At 52.8% G+C, this 20,659-nt stretch overlaps 1 protein-coding gene across 1 annotated transcript in view; it reads left to right on the top strand.

Moving 5' to 3' along the window:
- The first annotated feature begins 254 nt into the window (after positions 1-254).
- The window catches only part of LOC116950053 (sialate:O-sulfotransferase 2), a 232,344-nt gene continuing 211,939 nt past the window's right edge, over positions 255-20,659 (top strand). Inside the window, exon 1 of the mRNA XM_076072580.1 lies at positions 255-287. The gene's annotated coding sequence lies outside the window, so the exon portion shown is untranslated. The remainder of the gene's footprint in view (positions 288-20,659) is intronic.

The raw sequence follows: 20,659 nt of genomic DNA, 5'->3' as shown, positions 1-20,659 counted from the left end.
ATAGGCCCTGACTAAGACGGATGGCGAGGTTTAGGACCAGTGCGCCGAGAATTAATTGCTTATTGCGCTGAATTGACGCGGATAGGCGGGCGTCGTTAGGTTGTTTGGGGCTGTGCCGGGGGGGGGGGGTACCTGCCCTGCCCCCCCTCCCTCCCTCCCTCCCCACCCTCCTCACTAATCCACTACCCCCCACGCACGCCAACCATCCTGCTCCTACCCCCAGGGTGGTGCGGCCACCACCACCAGCAGCAGCAGCGGCGGCATTAATGGCCCTGGGGGAATTGACGGTGAGTGGTTGAGTGGCTAGGTGGATGTTGTGGTTTTTGGTGAGTGAGTGCTTGAGTGATGTGGGTGAGTGTTTTTTTGTTTATTGTATTTTTTTAGATGCGTGGGTGAATGCATGGGTGGGTGCTTTGTCGGAGGGGGGGGGGATGAACGGGTGGGGTAAAATGAGTGGGTGTGTGATTGCTTGGTTGATTGCATGGCTTAGTGAATGCCTTGGTGATTTGGAGGCTGAGTGGGGACTTGGATGAATGGGTGGTGGGTAGGAGAGTGGACGGGTAAGTGAGTGGATGGCGGGTTGCGTCAGTGAGTGAGTGAGTGGGTGCGAGTGTGAGTACGTGGGTCGGTGAGTTTGGTGGTGAGGTGAGTTTGTGGTTAGTTGAGTGGCTGGTTAGGTGAGTGGCTTGGTTATGTGAGTGGCTGGTTAGGTGAGTGGCTGGTTAGATGAGTGGCTGGTTAGGTGAGTGGCTGGTTAGGTGAGTGGCTGGTTAGGTGAGTGGCTTGGTTATGTGAGTGGCTGGTTAGGTGAGTGGCTGGTTAGATGAGTGGCTGGTTAGGTGAGTTTGTGGTTAGGTGAGTGGCTGGTTAGGTGAGTGGCTTGGTTAGGTGAGTGTCTGGTTAGGTGAGTGGCTGGTTAAGTGAGTGGCTGGTTAGGTGAGTGGCTGGTTATGTGAGTGGCTGGTTAGCTGAGTGATTGGTTAGGTGAGTGGCTGGTTAGGTGAGTGGCTTGGTTAGGTGAGTGTCTGGTTAGGTGAGTGACTGGTTAGGTGAGTGGCTGGTTAGGTGAATGGCTGGTTAGATGAGTGGCTGGTTAGATGAGTGATTGGTTAGGTGAGTGGCTGGTTAGTGAGCGATTGGTGAGGTGAGTGGCTGGTTAGGTGAGTGGCTGGTTAGGTGAGTGGCTGGTTAGGTGAGTGATTGGTGAGGTGAGTGGCTGGTTAGGTGAGTGATTGGTGAGGTGAGTGACTGGTTTGGTGAGTGGCTGGTTAGCTGAGTAATTGGTGAGCTGAGTGGCTGGTTAGGTGAGTGGCTGGTTATGTGAGTGGCTGGTTAGGTGAGTAATTGGTTAGGTGAGTGGCTGGTTAGGTGAGTGGCTGGTTAGGTGAGTAGCTGGTTAGGTGAGTGGCTGGTTAGGTGAGTGAAGTGGGCGATCATTACTGGCGAAGAGCTTGGCCCTCCAACTCCACTGCCCCCCCATCCACCCCCTCCCTCCAACTCCCCTCCACCCCCCTCCCTCCATTTCCCTCCCTCCATCTCCCTCCCTCCACCCCCTCCCTCCACCGCCATCACCCGGACAGAGTGGCCATCACCGGCCTAATAGTTCTCGGGGAATTGACGGCTGGTGGACGGGTGGCTGAGTGAGTGAGTTATTTGCGTGGCGTGGATTGTTGTGTGGGTGACTGGGTGCGTGAGTGGGTGGGGGTAAGTGGGTGGTCGGTTTGCTGGCTAAGTGGTTGAGTGGGTGAGTTGGTGGGTGAGTGGGTTAGCCGCGTGGTTGGTCGGTTGGGCGAGTGCATCAAAATTGGCGCGTGAGAGTGGGCGGGTGTATGGTTGCGTTGATGGGTGGGTGGGTAAGTGAGCGGTTGGTAAGTGAGCGGTGTGGCTGGTTGATTGAGCGATTGAGTGAGCGCGTGGGTGAACGGTTGCGTGTTCGGGGTGTGGATGGGTGAGTGCGGTGTTAACTGGCTGAGTCGTTCCGTTGGTGGGTTATTCGGTGGATGAGTGGGTGGGTGTGTAAGTACGTGAGTGGGTGGGTGGCTAGGCGCGTGCTTGTGTGAGCGTGTGGGTGGGGGAGTGGGTGAGCGGATCATTTATTGGATGAGTGGTCGGCAACCCGGCGATTGGTGAGCGGACGGGTGAATGTGGTGGAGCGGTGGAGCGGAGGACGGGTTAAGGAGTGCGGCTGCTGGCAAAACCGCTGCGTGCGATCATCAGCGCGGCAATCGATGCTGTTCGTTTCATCACCACGCCCGTAATCGATTGGCGCGTCGTCGACGCGGCGTCTCAACCGACCGGCCACGCTCGAGGCCACCAGAAGCGAGTCGGACCTGCGTGGGACACGCGGGGCCTTGACCGCGAGTCAGCCCGGCCCAGCCCAGCCATGAAGACAAATAAACAAACGCCGGCCAAGCCAATTAAAGCGCCAATTAATTAACTGGCTCGTTAGCATTTACACGCGCGACGCGTCGGAGCGCGTCCATCAGCGTCGGAGCAGAGGAGCGGGGACGAAGCGCGTGGCTTTGCTTCTTTTTTTATTTTGTGTTCAACCGATTCGCGTCCGTGCGTCGTTTGTCCCTTCGCCACGTGTGACCCAACCAGTGTCATGGTGACGGTGCGCGCGCCCGCGGAGGGATTAGCCAGGCGCGGACACTGACTTCGAAGCGCTGAAAACAAGAAAGGTCACCGCGAGAAAGACAAAAATCGTCATAACTTCGACGGATGTCTGCAGTGGAAGGGGAGGGAAGGGGAGAAAAAATGCAAATGCGTGAATGTCCCTTTAAAATTACAAAAAAAGCGAAACGTAAAAATACAAGACTCCCAGGTTTATTCCCAAGATCCCCAAAAAACCTTTCCTTGCCAGAGGCTCGTGGATCCATGCCTCCCTCCGCTCCCCACACCCCCCCCCCCTCCCCTCCCCATTGGGAACCCTTGCTGCCAGGCGCTCTAAGGCAATTTCATCCGGCGTGGAGATACAAAGGTGGATAAACCCCCGTCAATCCCGGCCGTGTCTAGCGAGGGAGCCGCGGTGCTTTTTTTGGACGTCGTTCGCCGCGTTTTGTTTTCCCTTGATAAGCCGCCACACAGAGAGAGAGAGAGAGAGCGGGAGAGAGATTGGGCCACCCTGTCTGGATTTGTGGAAAGTATCTCGGGGATGCACTGGGGAGGGGCGAGGGGGCAGGGGGGGGTGGGGGGCTGGGGAGGGGGGGAGCCCAAAGCCGAAATCTCACTCGCCCCCTTTGCGTCTCTGAGTAGCAGCACGTCGACGGAATTATTTGCTTGGCCAATAATATCGTGGTGAATTTCGTGGCAACCGCTTGAAAACGTATTCTTTCGGGCCGTTGCTCGAAACGTCGGCTAATTATACTTTTGTGTATTTTGCTTTTTTTTGTTCTTTTGAAACCACACAAAGATAAAGATTCCCCCGTATAGCCTCAACAGACTGTAGGGGCAAGTGCTGTTAGCGAGCACCTATGAAGGCCGGCACGGCACACGTGGGGGGTGGGTTGCCAGCACGCCCGACCGCCTTTGTCTCCCCAGTGGCGATATTTACACACCGCACCAAGTACTAATTTGAGGCTGAGTCCACCTAGGGGATGCCCGGGACCTGTTCAGATAATCACCACTGGTGTTGGCCGTTCGGAGCGGAGCGCGCTAACCACTCTTCCACCGCTCCCCACATCCACACAGGCACAAACAGCATCAACAATGAATCTGCTTGTATTTGAAAGCGCGTGTGTGTGTGTACATATATATGTATGTAGAGGGAAAGTTATATCTGAGTGTCGCTTTAACCCTTGTGGTCCAATTTTACTGAGAAATCGAACGGATCGTGGAGCCGGTGCATTCATCACCGCGGTTAAGAGCGGCCACGTGCTGTCAGCGGGAGGCGTGATGAGCCTCTGTGTGTGTGTCTTTATGTCTGTATGTGTCTGTGTGTGTGTTCGTGTATTGGGGAGCGATAGTGTAGCTGTTAGCGCTACGCTGCGCTACGAACCTGGCGACCCGGGTTCGATTCCCGCTCACGGCCAACGCCAGTGACGATTATCTGAACCGGTCCTGGGCCTCCCCATGGTCGACTCGGCCTCAAACGAGCACCTGGTGCGGTGTGTAAACGTCGCCACTAGGGAGACAAAGGCGGCCGGGCGTGGTGTTGGCAACCCACCCCCTCGCGTGCCGTGCCGGCCTTCATCAGTGCCGCTCGCTAACGGCACTTGCCTCAACAGTCTGCTAAGGCTAACGCGAGGGGTGTCTTTGTCTCAGTGTGTGCATGCTTTATTATTTATATATATGTATTCCTCTATTCACGGGCACGATGATGACACGCGGATACTTTATTATCGCTCGCTGCCGACGTCAATTAGCGAGACGGGCAGTCGCGGGTAATGAAGGGATGTCGGACCCCTCCTCGGCGATCTTGACAGCTCGAGGCTTGCGATTATTATCATTAAGACGCTTCTTTGCACAGGAAAGCCTCACTCCTGAGTCTCGAGACTCGTTTTGAAGAGGGGAGTGGCGGGGTGGGGGTGGAAGTCTCGGTAGCGGGGGGGCGGGGGTTGCCGGTGTCGCCGTTACCGCCTGAAATCCCAACTGAGTTCAATTGCAAAATGTGCATCTGGACCGCCAATTGTACGCACAATGTACGCGCCGTACGTAGTCAGCCGTGCTTATCGGAGGTGCGGCGAAGAACATCTGCTAAAGAACAGCTGCTGCTGCACGAGCTGATTTCGCTCTCTTTTCTCTCTTCCTTAATGCAATTGCGCGAGTTTTTATTTCGTTGTAAACTCGCGAATGAATGAAACATGGGAGGGGGAAGAGGGGGTGGGGGGGGGGGAAACCCCCATACATTGGGTTGTTAGCGCCTTTAATAATTATGTTTATATATAAATAAAATAAACACAGTTGTACATCTCCCTGCCCAGAGACGAACGGCGACGGCGTGTGCGCGATAATTTATTCGGAAGCGAATCGATGAAGGCTGGCACCCCCCCCCCAACCCCCCCCCCCTCCCCCCCAAACAGCAGTCCCATACCCCGTAAAATATCGCGATAACGCTCCTTGACTGGCCGGGTCGACAAGGATGCTTCGGGAGGTATGCGAGGAGAGTTCTCGCTTCATTTAGCGATTAGCGCCCCGAATAATAAATGATCGTCCAACGTTGCAGGTCACGTCGCTAAATCCCCGGCTGAGGCAGTGCCGTCAGCCGTAAGTTATTACGAAGAAGAGGGTGGGAGCGAGGGGGGAGGACTCGATGGTTTGGTTTACAAAGACCACGCGGATTCACGGCTGCCTGCCCCTCTGCTGCCACCTCTGCCACTGCTACAACTTTCGCTCCCGCCGCCGCTACTGCTGCTGTCGCTGAACCTCTACACTTGGAAACGTAGCGGGCGGTGTCATTTGAATTCTAAGAATGTTTATTCGTACTTGGAGGAATCCGATGAGCTAAGAAGCCCTTTTCTCACGGATGTCCAGGAGGGTTGAGCTAAGGAAGAAGGGTTATGGCCCGAAACGTCATCAATGTTATATATATGTTTCTCTTATTCGGACCACGGTGGTTTATTGACGAATGTGTTGAGTTTATTTTGGGGTTCTTTTTTTTTTTTGGGGGGGGGAGGGGAATACGGAGTGTAAATGTAAATTGTAAATGTTGTGGCTTGGCTCTCCAACACACCGGTGTAGTGCTGCACTAGTGACGAATTGGCCACGTTCTGTTTACGTGACAAACCTTACTCGTTGGCTGTGTCGGGTGGCGGCGGGGTTTTAACGACACATTTACATATCTACGCGATCTAACCCCACAAAAAAACCTCTATTATGGATTATATTGATCTCGAAAGCCTACCACGTGTTAAACTGTGGAATATCGAGTTGGCCATTTGTTTGATTCGATCTCCCCGAGGGGCAAGTTAGTCGAGAGAATGGGGCAAGTTTCTTTGAAATGCCCGCCCACCCGCTGTCCGTCAAGAACCAGCAGCAGCTGCTGCATGATCGGCTGGTCGCGCGTGGTAGGGTAAAGTGTGGGTATCCGCCAACTCCTCCAAGACTTACTGACCAAATCGTCACAATCATCAACAACAACCTTACATGGCGATGTTGTTGTTGTTGGTTTTTTTTCGCGTGTGTGTGCACGTAAACACGACGTCACGCACATCGGCCGATTTTGGCTTGAGGGTCGGGCAAAGATTGAAATTGAAATCACGGAGTCGTAATGCTTCTGCTACGCCTGAGTGCAGAAGAGGAGGAAGATAGAGAGAGAGAGAGATCGAACGAGAGAGACAAATTAAAGGCCACATCAGCTGACGTGTCCAAGTGTCGTGAATTTTTATTTTTAACTAGCAGCTAAAAATTCCCCGCACCATATTCCCTCCTCTCTTGAGATATATATGTATACAAAGAAAAATATATAAATATGCTCGCCGGAGAAGCATGAGAGACCATTAAACCTGGATCAGGCCGTTTATAGTTCGAGTGGCTCTGTCGAGAGCTCCGCTCCACACATCAATTTCATTTCGCCAACCAAAAACTTTTGCCGGTCAAAGGCGCTCAAGTCTCGCGTGAAAAGTTGGCCAGAAGACACGGAGATAAATATATATTTATTTATGCATGTGTATATATAGCCGGCTATAGGGTTAGAGATCGTGCTGCCAGATTGTGTGAGCGGTAACATGTCCCATAGCGACAACAACAACAACAAATAACAACATACAAGAAGTTCCAGTAGTTGATAAACGTCGTGGTGAGAGTGAAAATGTGAACACTGGCATTGCATTCCCGAAGAAATCAAGGAAGCATCTTTTTTTTTTATTTGACTCACAGAGAAACCCCCGGGACTAACAGAGAGACCCGCAGACACGCATAGAGATCCACAGACACGCATAGAGATCCACAGACACGCATAGAGACCCACATACACGCATATAGACCCACAGAAACACAGAGATCCACAGACACTCATAAAGACCCACAGACACGCATATAGACCCATAGGCACATAGAGACCTACGGACACGCATAGAGACCCACAGACAGAGACCCACAGACACGCATAGAGACCCACAGAAACACAGAGACCCACAGACACGCATAGAGACCCACAGACACGCACAGAGACCCACAGACACACAGAGATCCACAGACACACAGAGACCCATAGACACACAGAGACCTCCAGATACGCATATAGACCCACAGAAACACAGAGGTCCACAGACACGCATAGAGGCCCACATACACACAGAGACCCACAGACACATAGAGATCCTCAGACACACAGAGACTCATAGACACACAGAGACCTACAGACACGCATAAAGACCCACAGATACACAGAGACCCACAGACACGCATAGAGACCCATAGACACACAGAGACCCACAGACACGCACTGAGACCCACAGACACGCATAAAGACCCACAGACACGCACAGAGACCCACAGACACGCACAGAGACCCACAGATACGCATAGACACCCACTGAAACACAGCGACCTACAGACACACACAGAGGCCCACAGACACGCACAGAGACCCACAGACACGCATAGAGACCGACAGACACGCATTGAGACCCACAGACACACAGAGACCCACATACCCTCATAGAGACCCAAAGACACGCATAGAGACCCACAGGCACGCTCAGAGACCCACATACACGCACAGAGACCCACATACACGCACAGAGACCCACAGACACGTATAGAGACCCACAGACACACAGAGACCCACATACACTCATAGAGACCCACAGACACGCATAGAGACCCACAGACACGCTCAGAGACCCACATACACGCACAGAGACCCACAGACACGTACAGAGACCCACAGACACGCGCAGAGACCCACAGAAACACAGAGACCCACAGACACACACAGAGGCCCACAGACACGCACAGAGACCCACAGAAACACACAAAGAGCGAAGCTCCATATCCTTTTTCCAGCCCTGACAACGACAAACAAACAAACACCAACAATAACAAAGGAATGCAGCACTCAAGAGTGTTGAGACTTGGTGAGTTTTTTTGTTTCTCCTGGATACACGTGACGTGCATGACAACAGCGGCGATAACGACAATGCCATGGACATGACTGATGGACTGGTGCGGAGTGAGACAGTAGAATTCAGGTGAACGTCGCCAGCACAGGTCGTGTGAGGTCTGTGAGGACCGCGCGAACTCTTCGCTTCCGTGTCTCTATGCCAAGGGACTGAGTCGTGACTTTGTGACTCCGTACATCATGCCCACCGTCACCTGGCGTCACCTGTCGTCTCCCGCCATCACCTGTCGTCACCTGTCACCTGTCGTCACCTGTTGTCACCTGTCACCTGTCGTCACTCGTCACCTGTCGTCACCTGTCGTCACTCGTCACCTGTCACCTGCCATCACCTGTCACCAGCCATCACCTGCCGTCACTCGTCACCTGTTACCTGTCGTCACCTGTTACCTGTCGTCACCCGTCGTCACCTGTTACCTGTCGTCACCTGTTACCTGTCGTCATCCGTCGTCACCTGTCACCTGTCACCTGTTGTCACCTGTCGTCACCTGTTACCTGTCGTCACCTGTCACCTGTCGTCACCTGTCACCTGTCGTCACCTGTCACCTGTCGTCACCTGTCGTCACCTGTCGTCACCTGTCGTCACCTGTCGTCACCTATCACCTGTCGTCACCTGTCGTCACCTGTTACCTGTCGTCACCTGTCACCTGTCGTCACCTGTCACCTGTCACCTGTTACCTGTCATCACCTGTCACCTGTCGTCACCTGTCACCTGTCGTCACCTGTCACCTGTCGTCACCTGTCGTCACCCTGCGTCTCGCCTCTCCGCCACGTTACGGCCCCCATTGCGTGGAGTCGGGGCCGCGTTCGGCGATCGGCGGCGTTTTTATTTTCCGTGATTCATTCTCGATTTGCCCCGGGGCATTCGTCATTTTCATTGCTAAATGCAGAGCGGCCTCGCGGCGTACGGCCGCTAGTTAGTGGCGTAAATCTCTCTGGGTCCGGCGCGGGCAGCGCAAGAGGGGGCGGGGTTCATAAAAAGGGGGGGGATGGTGGTGGTGACGATGGTGGTGTTGGTGACGGTGGTGACGGTGGTGACGGTGGTGGTGGTGACGGTGGTGGTGGTGACGGTGCTCGCTAACTGCACTTGCCCCACGAGTCCGTTAAGGCAATACGGGGACCTTTTTCTTTGTCTGTGGTGATGGTGGTGGTGATGGTGGTGATGGTAGTGGTGATGGTCGTGGTGACCCGAGTTCGATTCCCGCTCACGGCCAACACCAGTGGCGATTATCTGAACCGGTCGTGGGCCTCCCCTAGGTCGACTCAGCCCCAAATGAGTTACCTGATGCGGTGTGTATAAACATCGCCACTGGGGAGACAAAGGCGGTCGGGCGTGGTACTGGCCACCCACCCCCCTGTGTACCGTGCCGGCCTTCATAGGTGCGCGCGAACAGCCCTTGCCCCAACAGTCTGTTTAGCCTATACGGGGGGATCTTAGTCTTTTGATGACGGCCACTTTTCCTGACTACAGTCTTGCCGAGCTCGCGGTACATAAACCACATCGCTCTGCCGGGGGCGAGGTTATCCATAGGACAAGAAATGTTGGCATTCCGATAAAGTGGTAATCATTTGTCGACCTCGGAGGTATGATTGGCTGAGTCAACCATTCCCCCCCCCACCCCTCTAGTGCCCCCAGTCCCCTCCCCCTCCCTCTCGCTGAGCTACCTGTCCGGTTTAAATTCATTCCTCACTCGAATCGTACATCAATCAATCCATCTGCTCCCGATTAACCTTTAAGATTGGCTCTCCGATGTAAGATTTAACACCTTGATTTGCGATCGCCAATCGTCTATGCAGGACAATATTCGGGTCAAGAGGTCGGCAGGACTAGAGATCCCTCCGCCTGCATTTGTTGTATCTCTATGCAGCACTAACTCGCCTGGTATGCAGGAGGTCATGAGTTCGATCCCGACCCTGACGCCTGTATATTTGAAGTTTGCGTGTCCACTTGGTCGCTTGGATTTTTCTCCGGGTCCTCCGGTTTTTTCCTCCACATTTACAATCAATATTCGTTTCGAATATTTGGCTGCTGTACATTTCCACGTGATAAGCCGCTTCGTTGAGCTATCATTTGTGATAGCCAGGTCGCTTCTGTGGTATTGCTCAGTAGGCCTTACCTGGTAAAATAAAACATAGTCCGTCTCTGTTTTCTCTCTTCAAGTCTATGTTTGTGTCTCTGTCTCTCTCCGTGGCTCCCTGTGTCTATGTGTCCCCTCTCTCCATTTCTATTTCTATCCGTGTCTCTCTCTCATTCTTTGTGTCTATCACGTCGTGTACCTCCCTACATACCGCGGTGGTTACTTTTGATCTATAAGTATTTCTCTCTCCGTATATCTCTCCGTATCTCTCTCTGTTTCTCGATATGTTCATCTCCGAGCCTCTATCCATTTCTCTGTCTGTCTCTCTCTTTATCTCTGTCTCCTGTACTCTATACTCGTCCCTTTACATTTCAAACCGTGTCTTCTCGCTGTCTTTCTTTCTCTCTGTGTCCCTCACCGTCTCTCGCTCTGATCGTACTCTCCCTGTCTCTCTCTCTTTTGGAGCCTATTACGACCACACCCCTCTTCCTCCTACCTCCACCACTCACCCCACTGAAGATCACCCACACTGCCCCAACTCAGCCCCTCGAACCCCTCTATTAGAATTCCACTTAGCGGCCAAATGTTCTAAATTTAACCTCCAAAATTTGTGAACTTATCGGCCAAAACTACTGAACTTCGCGGCTAAAAAATTCGGACCTTATTGGCCAACATCCCGGAATTTAGCGGCCAAAATTATTGAACTCATTGGTCAAAATTCCAGAAGTTATCGACCAAAATTCCTGAACTTAGCAGCCAAAATTCATGAATTTGGCGGCCAATATTCCTGAACTTAGTGGCCAAAATGGATTAACTTATTAGCCAAAATTAATTAATTTAGCTGCCAAAATTCCTGAAGTTATTGGCCAAAATTACAGAATTTAACGGCCAAAATTTCTGAACTTATCGGACAAAATTTCGAAACTTAGCGTCCATAATTCCTGAACATAGCGGCCACCATGGCCGTTGTTTCTGAGACGACCCCCTCCCTCTCCTGTCCCTCTTCATTGCCTCTCATCGCTCTGCTCCCTCCGGAGCCAACACCCCGGGCCCCCCTCTCGCCGGGGTTTATTTAATCCCCTGGATAAGTCGGGATTAGGGCCCTCCTTGGTGAATTCCCGATAACGGCCAAGGCCTTGGAGCTCACCGTACTGGGGTGTGATTTGCTACTTCTTCTGCTGCTGATGCTGCTGATGCTGTTATCTCTCTGCACAGCACCGTCTTTGTGTTTGCTTATTTTTGTAGGGTAAAGGTCAAAGTACATTAATATATATATATTTTTTAAAATAAACGTCATTCACTGCTGCTCAAATGAGCATGTATGCATTTGTGCTCACCTCCTCTTTACAGCCCTGAGTCGGTGGGTGGAAATTCCACATTCCTATGGCGGGGGTCCGAGTACTGGACTCACGGACCCACGGAACAATCACCGTTAATTTGTCCGCAAAGTGCAACTTATTTTACGCGACCCCGAAGGGATGATGGCCATGAGATTTGGTGGAAGTGCAGCCCTGCGTTTGCTTGCTCACGACGCCGCTGATTTCTACTCCACGCTGATCACACGACGGGGAGGGGTGGATAGGTGGGAGGACTTCCCACGCTTTACGCCACCACACGCGGCCTGATGATCGACGAGCAATCGTGGCTTAACCACTTCTACTGCTCGGTTAACAGAGGCCTGGGACGTGGGGGTCGGGGAGGTGGGGGAGGGGGAGGATTTCAACCGAGATGGAAGCTGCTTTTCGCGTTTATTGTGTTGTCCTTCCCGCGCAACGCCGTTTAGCGCGGTTGGCTACGCACGGTGCCAAAGAAGTTCAACCCTACACACACAGTTTAAACCACCGCGCCGTGAGATCGCGTTGAACCGACGGCCTCCGGATGGCAGGTCCAACGCGTTGACCGTCATACCCTGTAGCCAAGCGCGCGGTGTGTATGTGTCTGGGTGAATTGGAAGCCCTCGTTATCCCACAAGAGCGGGTGCCCTGCCCATAAACATTTGGCAGTTCACCAGCATGCATTTGTATTGAACCATTCCTGATGATGAGAAGGCGCAACATCCAGAAGAACCGTGCAGTCGATGCGTTTCGTAGCAAACAAAAAAAATTCCGCCGTGTTCCCTCCGTTTCTCTCTATCGGCGTCTCTCTCCATGCGTCTCTTACACCTCAATTTATGTATCTGCCTGTCTCGGGCTCGCAAGTCGCTGTCTTCTCGAATCTCTTCCGTGTCGTCATTTCTCTCCGAGTTTCTCTGTCTCACTGTCTCCGTGTCCCTCTCAATCCCTCTCCCTCCATCTCCCCTTCCTCTCTCTATCGCTTTGTGTCTCTTTCAGCAACAACACCTTTAGTTTTGCCCACGCGGAGAGGCAAATGAGGGGAAGGAGGCTTTATTTATTTTTGTAAATGAATAAATAAATAACGGTGTGTGTTCACACGCGAGCGGTCCGCGGATGGAATCGTTGAGAATGCGCGTCCCGAGGTGAACATTAGGAGCCAAGAGCATCTGTCACTCATTGAGGCGCGCGTGTGCGAGTGTGTGGGTGTGTGTGAGTGTGTGTGAGGGTGTGTGGGTGTCTGTGAGAATGTGTGGGTGCGTGAGTGTGTGGGTGTGTGTGTGTGAGGGTGTGTGAGGGTCTGTGAGTGTGTGTGAGGGTGTGTGAGTGAGTGTGTGGGGGTGTGTAAGGGACTGTGAGTGTGTGTGAGTGTGTGTGTGAGTGTGTGGGTGTGTGAGTGTGTGTGAGAGTGTGTGAGAGTGTGTGAGGGTGTGTGAGTGTGTGTGGGTGTGTAAGTGTGTGTGAGTGTGTGTGTGTATGAGTGTGTGGGGAGCGGCAGTGTAGCGGTTAGCGCGCTGCGCTATGAACTTGGCGACCCGGGTTCGATTCCAGCTGACGGCCAACACCAGTGACGATTATCTGAACCGGTCCCGGGCCTCCCCTAGGTCGACTCAGCCGCAAATGAGTACCTGGTGCGGTGGATAAAAACATTGCCACTGAGGAGACAAAGGCGGTCGGGCGTGGTGCTGGCCACCCACCCCCTCGTGTACCGTTCCGGCCTTCATAGGTAGTCGCTAACAGCACTTGCCTCTACAGTCTGTTAAGGCTATATGGGGGATCTTTGTTTTTTGTGTATGAGTGTGTATGTGTATGTGTGTGTGAGGGTGTGTGGGTGTGTGAGTGAGTGTGTGGGTGTGTGTGAGTGTGTGTGGTGCCGGACGGCAACGCTGTGGTGGGCAGTGCCGTGGGGGGAGGGCCAATTTAGATTGACCTTTCCCTTCATGGCGTTTGTAGCCACCACAGCGGCCAAATGGGGGCTCTGGACGGGTGCGAGGGGCTGGTAACTCCTCCACCTTCAATTAACCACCACTAAACTACGAGTTAAAATTTTTATTAAGATTGTACCGGAGGCCCCGGGAGCCAGCAGACTGAATCCTTACCCTCGGGGATCCTCCAGAAACAACAAAAAGCCACTACGGATAGCCACGTGGAATGTTCAAACGCTCACTGCAGAGGAATGGCTGCCACTCCTCTGTCGGGAGCTGGACTGGTGCCGCCTGGATCTCTGTGGCATTCAGAAGGTCCGGTGGACCGGCTCTGGCTCCTGCCACCATGAGGGATGGACGGTCCTCTACTCAGGGCAGGAGACTGCCATACAACAGGGAATGGCTCTTCTTCTGAACAAACGAATGAAGGGGGCGTGGGAGCGTGGCGGTGAGGTGTGGGAAGCTGTAAGCCCCAGGCTACTTTGGGCTCGCCTTCCCATCAACCAGAGGCGAGGAGTGGTGGTCGTGGTTACTTATGCCCACACCGAAGACGAACATCCGTGGAGGGATGCAGGCAAGGCCGATAAGTCAGATGCCTTATATTACCTCCTGTCACAGGTGCTGACTAAAGAGGCCCCTCGGGATAGAGTCATTTTGTTGGATGACTTCAATGCCCGAGTTGGTCATGATACTGGCACCTGGTCTGGAGTGATTGGAGGACATGGGCCAGATCAGCTCAATAATAACCATAAGAGACTGCAAGATTTTTGTGCAGCGCATGGGCTGTTCCAACATCGGCGCATCCACACAACATCATGGATGCATGCCTGGTCCAAGCAAGAACATCTGCTGGACTACATAGTGACGGACCAGCGGATGCGAGCCCATGTCCTTGACACCAGGACCTACCGTGGAGCTGATCTGTCCTCTGACCATCGACTAGTCATCTGTAAGATGCGGCTGCCACCCAAGACCCCATTAAAACCCATAGTGGCATGGTCTCAGCTAGCTGATGAAAGTTGCAAACGAGAATTTCATCATCGCTTGCGGCTGGGGTTGGGATCGTCCCCCACTCCTCCTGATGTCGAGGGGAAATGGGCGAGGTTTAGGACTGGGGCTCATGCAGCTGCAATGGCTGCTTTGGGTACACCGTCCAGACCTCCGTAGAGACCTTGGCTGACAGAGGAGGTGTGCAGGCTGGCTGAGAAAAAGCGAAAGGCCCACTCTCATTTTCTACAGCATTCCACGTCAGAGAATGAGGAGGATTACCGCAGCCTTCGCTCGGAGGTTCGGATAACCGTGAGGCACTGTAAGGATTTTTCGTGGTCGCGGGTTGCTGAGGAGATGGAGTCTGCCTCAACGGCCCGCGATCACAAATCGCTCTTTAATTCCATCAAAAAATGAACCTGCAGCGCCACACCTATTACCATCATTAGGGGAAATAACAGTGATCAAATCTCCAATTCCCAGGAACAGCTTTGCAGATTTTCTGAGCATTTCCTTGAGGTCCTGGGAGAGGGGAAATCCCTCAGCCTGGAAAACATCGTGGGACAAAGTGGGGATGACCCTGCTGAGGCTGCGATGCCTCAAATATTGGAAGAAGAAGTCACCCCCTATGAGTGGCTGGCTGAAGTGCCATCTGTTGAGGAAGTACTGAAGGCGATCCAGAGCCTGAGACCAGGAAAGGCACCGGGCAGAGATGATCTCCCAAGCGAAATGCTGAGGAAGGGTGGCGTTTGTGCACAGACTGCCCTACATGACGTAATAACAACAGTCTGGACCACTGGACGGGTTCTGCAGGATTGAAAGGATGCCTTTGTGATCCACCTCTTTAAGAAAGGGGATCGCACAGACTGTTACAACTACAGCGGCATCTCACTCCTCAGTGTGCCGGGAAAAGTCCTGGCAAAGATTATTCAACATCGTCTTGCCAGGCACGCTGAGGAGGGGCTTGCGGAGCCCCAATGCGGTTTGAGGAAAGGGCGGTCCTGCACAGATGCCATGTTTTCTGTCCGTCTGCTACAGCAGAAGTGTAGGGAACTCCAAAAAGACCTATATCTCTGCTTTATTCACCTGGCCAAGGCCTAAGATACCATCAGTAGGCCTGGGAAATGGGTTGTTCTTCGTGCTTTTTGAGTCCCTGACCCGCTGCTCACAATCATTAAGGACATTCATGATGATCAGCAGGCTCGGGTAAAACTACGTGGCAGGGTGTCGGAGCCATTCCCTGTACATCTTGGGGTGCGACAGGGATGTCCTCTGACTCTCACATTATTAAACATATATTTCGACCACGTAGTTCGTGAAGCCTTCAATAGCTGTACCGGAGGAATTTCCATCTGGTACAGATACAATAGGAGGCTGATCGATGCCCAGGAGCGGTCAAGGGATGGCTCTCTATTGCTCAACCACGTTATGTATGCCGATGATCTGGTAATTTCTGCTTACACAGAGAAGGAGTTGCAGGCGCTGCTGCTGAACATGGAGCTTGCCACTAAGAGGTGAGGCCTTACCATCAGCCCCACCAAAACTAAGCATCTGCCTGGGTATTTTGTACCATCGGACACTCCACCCCCACAACTCCCAATTGGTGATAGGGCAGTTGTAGAGAGAGTGGAGAGTTTCCCATACCTGGGCAGTGTGCTCATGACCGGCTCCAGTTGGACAGCAGATGTCTCACTCCGAATCAGTCGAGCGGCATTATCTTTTCGTCGGTTGTGTAACGCTGTGTGGAAGCTATCTGATCTGTCACTCCGCATAAAGCTTCAGGTCTTCTCAGTCACCGTCATTCCCTCCCTTCTTTACGCTTGCGAAACGTGGATCCCACTAATAGAACATCTTCGCCGGTTAGAAACATTTAGGCTGGCCTGCCTACGATCGATCCTGGTTTTAACCAGGCTGGATTGTGCGAGGAGCTCACAAATCCGTGAAAGATCTGGACAAAGTCCCATCGGTGAGCTCCTCCGGCAGGCAAGGCTGCGTTGGCTGGGTCATGTAGCCCGCATGCCCAGCCACTGCATGCCTAAAGAGCTTTTGTTCGGCCGGATCGAGAGGGCTAAACGGGTGCGGCACGGACGTGCCGATGACTGGTACCAGCGGTGTCAAAATCGGCCTCTATGGAGGAGGCTCGTGAAGGACGCTACTGGGCAGTTGGAGGCAGTCGCCCTCCAAAAACAACAGAGGGCGGAGGAGCGACGCTCACAACAACGAGCAGAGCGCCGGGTGGCTAAAGCACAGCAAGTTGTCACAGTAGGGGGCACAGGTGGTGCATCAGTCAATCATCTCAATCAGTCGACCCGTGGCACCTGGGTCTGCCCCGTGACCTCCTGCCAGCGGGCGTTCGACACTTCACGTGGCCTCAACGTGCATCTAGCCAGGCACAAGCGTCGTGGTGACATCACCGCCACTTAGTGGCGAATGGCGGTTGTTGTGTGTATGTTTGAGTATGTGTGAGTGTGTGAGTGGGGAGCGGTAGTGTAGCGGTTAGCGTGCTGTGCTACGAACCTGGCGAACCGGGTTTGATTCCCGCTCACGGCCAACACCAGTGACGAATATCTGAACCGGTCATGGACCAGTTCAGATATATGTCGACTCAGCCTCAAATAAGTACCTGGTGCGATGTGTAAACATCGCCACTGGGGAGACAAAGGCGGCCGGGCGTGGTTGTTGGCCACGAACCCTCTTGCGTGCCGTGCCGGCCTTCATAGGTGCTCGCTAGCAGCACTTGCCCCAATAGCCTGTTTAAGGCTATACGGGGGATCTTTGTCTTTTTTGAGTGAGTGTGTCAGTGTATGTGAGTGTACCTACTGCTGCTACTCTCAACCCCAACCCCTATCATTAGCCCAATCACCGTCACTACCCCAACCCCGATCACAACAAACTAGACACAAACAGCAGTTCTTAAGAAATTCGTTTTCAATGTCGATCACTATCCCTACCCCAACCCCTCATTCACGTCTCCCACCTGCTCTCCTAATTGTCCCCGCAACTACACTACCACTTTTAACAACAACAACAAAAGCATTAACCAGAGCAAACAACTACTCGCCATCATCCCCACCACTATCATCCCGTGTACGAGCGTATCGTCGATGCAATGAAGCGTTTTGGAATAAGGCGATATAAGTGACAATAACATAAATCGCTCTAAGATATAACATATCGTGCTCTCTCTCTCTCTCCCCACGCACCAGAAATCCGCGTTATAAACGAACGGACAGACGGAGCTATAACGCGCGATCTCTTGCCACCATCGGCCGGAGAGCGCTTCGCGAGGAATAGAGAATTCGAATAGAGAGCGGAATCGAGAAGCTCACGCAGCGCTTTTTGTTGTTGTTGTTGTTGCGTATTTTGCTCAGAAGGAAAAAAAATTAAGCCAACTAAACACTTTTGTTGTTGTTGTTGGTGGTGGTGGTGTTGTTGTTGTATGGGGCGGAAAATGAAATCTGATTCACCGCGTCCCGCGGGCACTGCCACCCCAATTAAGCCTCGTGTTATTTATTCTTGTATTCCTGCTCGCTCCGTTTGAATTAGGGTGCCAATTTGTGTCTTCTTCTTCTTCTTTTGGGTGGGGTGGAGGGGTGGGGGAGAGGCGCACCGAGGATGAGAGACTCCGGGGAGGGAAGCCTCCAGGCTGGCGATGCCGAGGAGGAGGAGGAAGAGGAGGAGGAGGAAGAGGAGGAGGTGGTGGTGGTGATGGGTTGGTCGCAGAGAACGTAATTATCTCTGCCCGGCGCGCCGGGGAAATATCGAAGACAATAAAAGCCCGACGTGATGGATCAGCTGGGCTTTAGCTGGAACAGGAGCCAAGGGAGACGTGAACCTCCTCCTCCTCCCCGCCACAAAGACAGAGCTCCCCCGTGGAGCCTTTAACAACTGTTGGGCCAAGTTGCTGTTCGCGAGCATCGATGAAGGCAGGCACGGGCACGCGACCGGGCGGGTGTGTGTGGTGGTTGGCCGGCACGACGCCCGGCCGCTTTTGTCTCTCTCCAAATGCTGACGTTTACACACAGCGCAAATTTTTTTTTTTAGACTGAGTCGACCTAGGGGAGGCCCAGGAACGGGTTCGGTAAATCGGTGAACGAGAGCGGCAAATCGAACTCGGCTCGCCGCCTGTCGCAGCGCGGCGCGCTAAGCCCGCAGACACACGTGCGTTCGGAGGAGGGGTGTGCGTGTGCTCGTGTGTGCTCTGTACATCGCAGGCGTAATCGATGTCGGCTAAAGTGAGGTCCGCCCTGGGTCGTGTAAGCACGCGGGGGTGACGGCGCACACGAACCCTCTCTTCATCCCCCCGGCTCTTAGTCGTCGCTCTCATTGCTGCTCGGAATTAAATGCGAGCGCGTGCGCGTCCGAGAACGTGTGTTGGTGTGTGTATTTGTGTGTGTGTGTTTGTGTGTGCGTGTTGGTGTGTGTTAGTGTGTTTTAGTGTGTGTTTGTGTGTTAGTGTGTGTGTTTATGTGTGGGGAGCGGTCGTGTAGCGGTTAGCGCACTGCGCTACGAACCTGGCGACCCAGGTTCGATTCCCGCTCACGGCCAACACCACGGTGACGATTATGTCAACCGGTCCTGGGCCTCGTCTAGGTCGACTCAGCCTCAAATGAGTACCTGGTGCGATGTGTATACAACGCCACAAGGGAGACAAAGGCGGCCGCAGTGGGGTGTTGGCTACCCACCCCTTCGTGTACCGTGGCGACCTTCATAGCGGCTTGCTAACAGCACTTGCCCCTACAGTCGGTTGAGGCTATACGGGGTATATTTGTCTTAATTTTATTGTGCGGTAGTTTAGCGGTTTGCGCACTGCTCTACGATTCCAAGGTGACCGAAGTTCGATTCCCACTCACGGTCAAGACCAGTGACGACTATCTGAACCGCTTGTGGGCCTCCCCTAGGTCGACTCAGCCTCAAATGAGTTCCTGGTGTGGTGTGTAAACGTCACCACTAGAAAGGCAAAGGCGGCCGGACGTGGTGCCCGGCCACCCACCCCCTCGTGTGCAGTTCCGGCCTTCATAGGCGCTGCTCGCTAACAGCACTTGCCCCAACAGTCTGTGTGGATTACCTGGGGGATATTTGTCTGTGTCTGTTTGCCTCCCCAAAAAGGGGACCGGTCGTGCAGCGGTAAGCGCGCTGCACTACGAACAGTCGTGACTATCTGAATCTGTCATGAGCCTCCCCTAGGTCGACTCAGCCTCAAATAAGTACCTGGTGCGGTGTGTAAACATCGCCACTGGGGATACAAAGGCGGCCGGGCGTGGTGCTGGCCACCCCCATGTGTACCGTTCCGGCCTTAATAGGTGCTCGCTAACAGCACTTGCCCCAATTATCTGTTAAGTCTATGCCGGTGCATTTTTTTGTATTTGTGTGGATATACTGTATAAACACTTCGTTAATCTTTGGCAAAATAAATAAGCAGACCGTTCGCCTATTTTTTACGTATTTATCTCTCCACGTACAAAAATATAAAGTTTTTTTTAACACATCGCATCAGCGACACGGCACAACAAAGTAACGTATTTCTAAAGATTATTTTGTTTTATCTTTTAAGTTGTTTCATGTGTGTGTGTGCCATTTTTGCGTGAAGAATAAATGTATTTTCTTAAATATGTGTTTGAATCATTATCTAGTGCACGTCGTGCAGTTCGCGATGAATCGGAGCTATTTAATGCAGAAGAGAGTAATCTTTCTTTTACAGAACACTGAAATTGTTATATATATTTTTTTAATACGCTTGGCTACTATTGTCTTGTTAATTGCCACTATTTTATCGGCGAGTTTAAAGCGAGGATAAAGAATTTGGCTTGGATTTTAAAATACGTCAAAATTAGAAAGATCACCCGTATAGCCTTTCACAAGCTGTCGGGGCGAGTGCTGTGCTAGCGAAGCGGTGGCGTGGCGAGCTCCACTCTCGAAACCAAATATCGTTACACAGACAAAGGTCCCCCGTATAGCCTCGGCACACCGTTGTGACAAGTGCTTTTAGCGAGCACCCTTGAAGGCCTCCTCGGCACACGAGAGGGTGGTAGCCAGCACCAAGCCTGGCCACCTTTGTCTCCCTCGTAGCGATGTTTACATATATCGCACCAGTTACTGATTTGAGGTTGAGCCGACCTAGGAGAGGCCCAGGACCTATTCAAATAATCGTCACTGGTGTTGGTGGGCGTGAGCGGGAATCGAACCTCGCGTCGCCGGGTTCGTAGCGAGACGCGCTAACTAATGCGCCATCACTCGCCAGCAATTTCACACACACACAAGACAAAGATCCCCCGTGTA

Source organism: Petromyzon marinus, chromosome 38 (genome assembly GCF_048934315.1).
Source record: "Petromyzon marinus isolate PM22_M1 ecotype Great Lakes invasive population chromosome 38, UKy_Petmar_22M1.pri1.0, whole genome shotgun sequence".
Lineage (NCBI taxonomy): Eukaryota > Metazoa > Chordata > Hyperoartia > Petromyzontiformes > Petromyzontidae > Petromyzon > Petromyzon marinus.
Note: the sequence above shows the minus strand (reverse complement) of the source record. Positions and strands in the feature narration are given on the sequence as shown.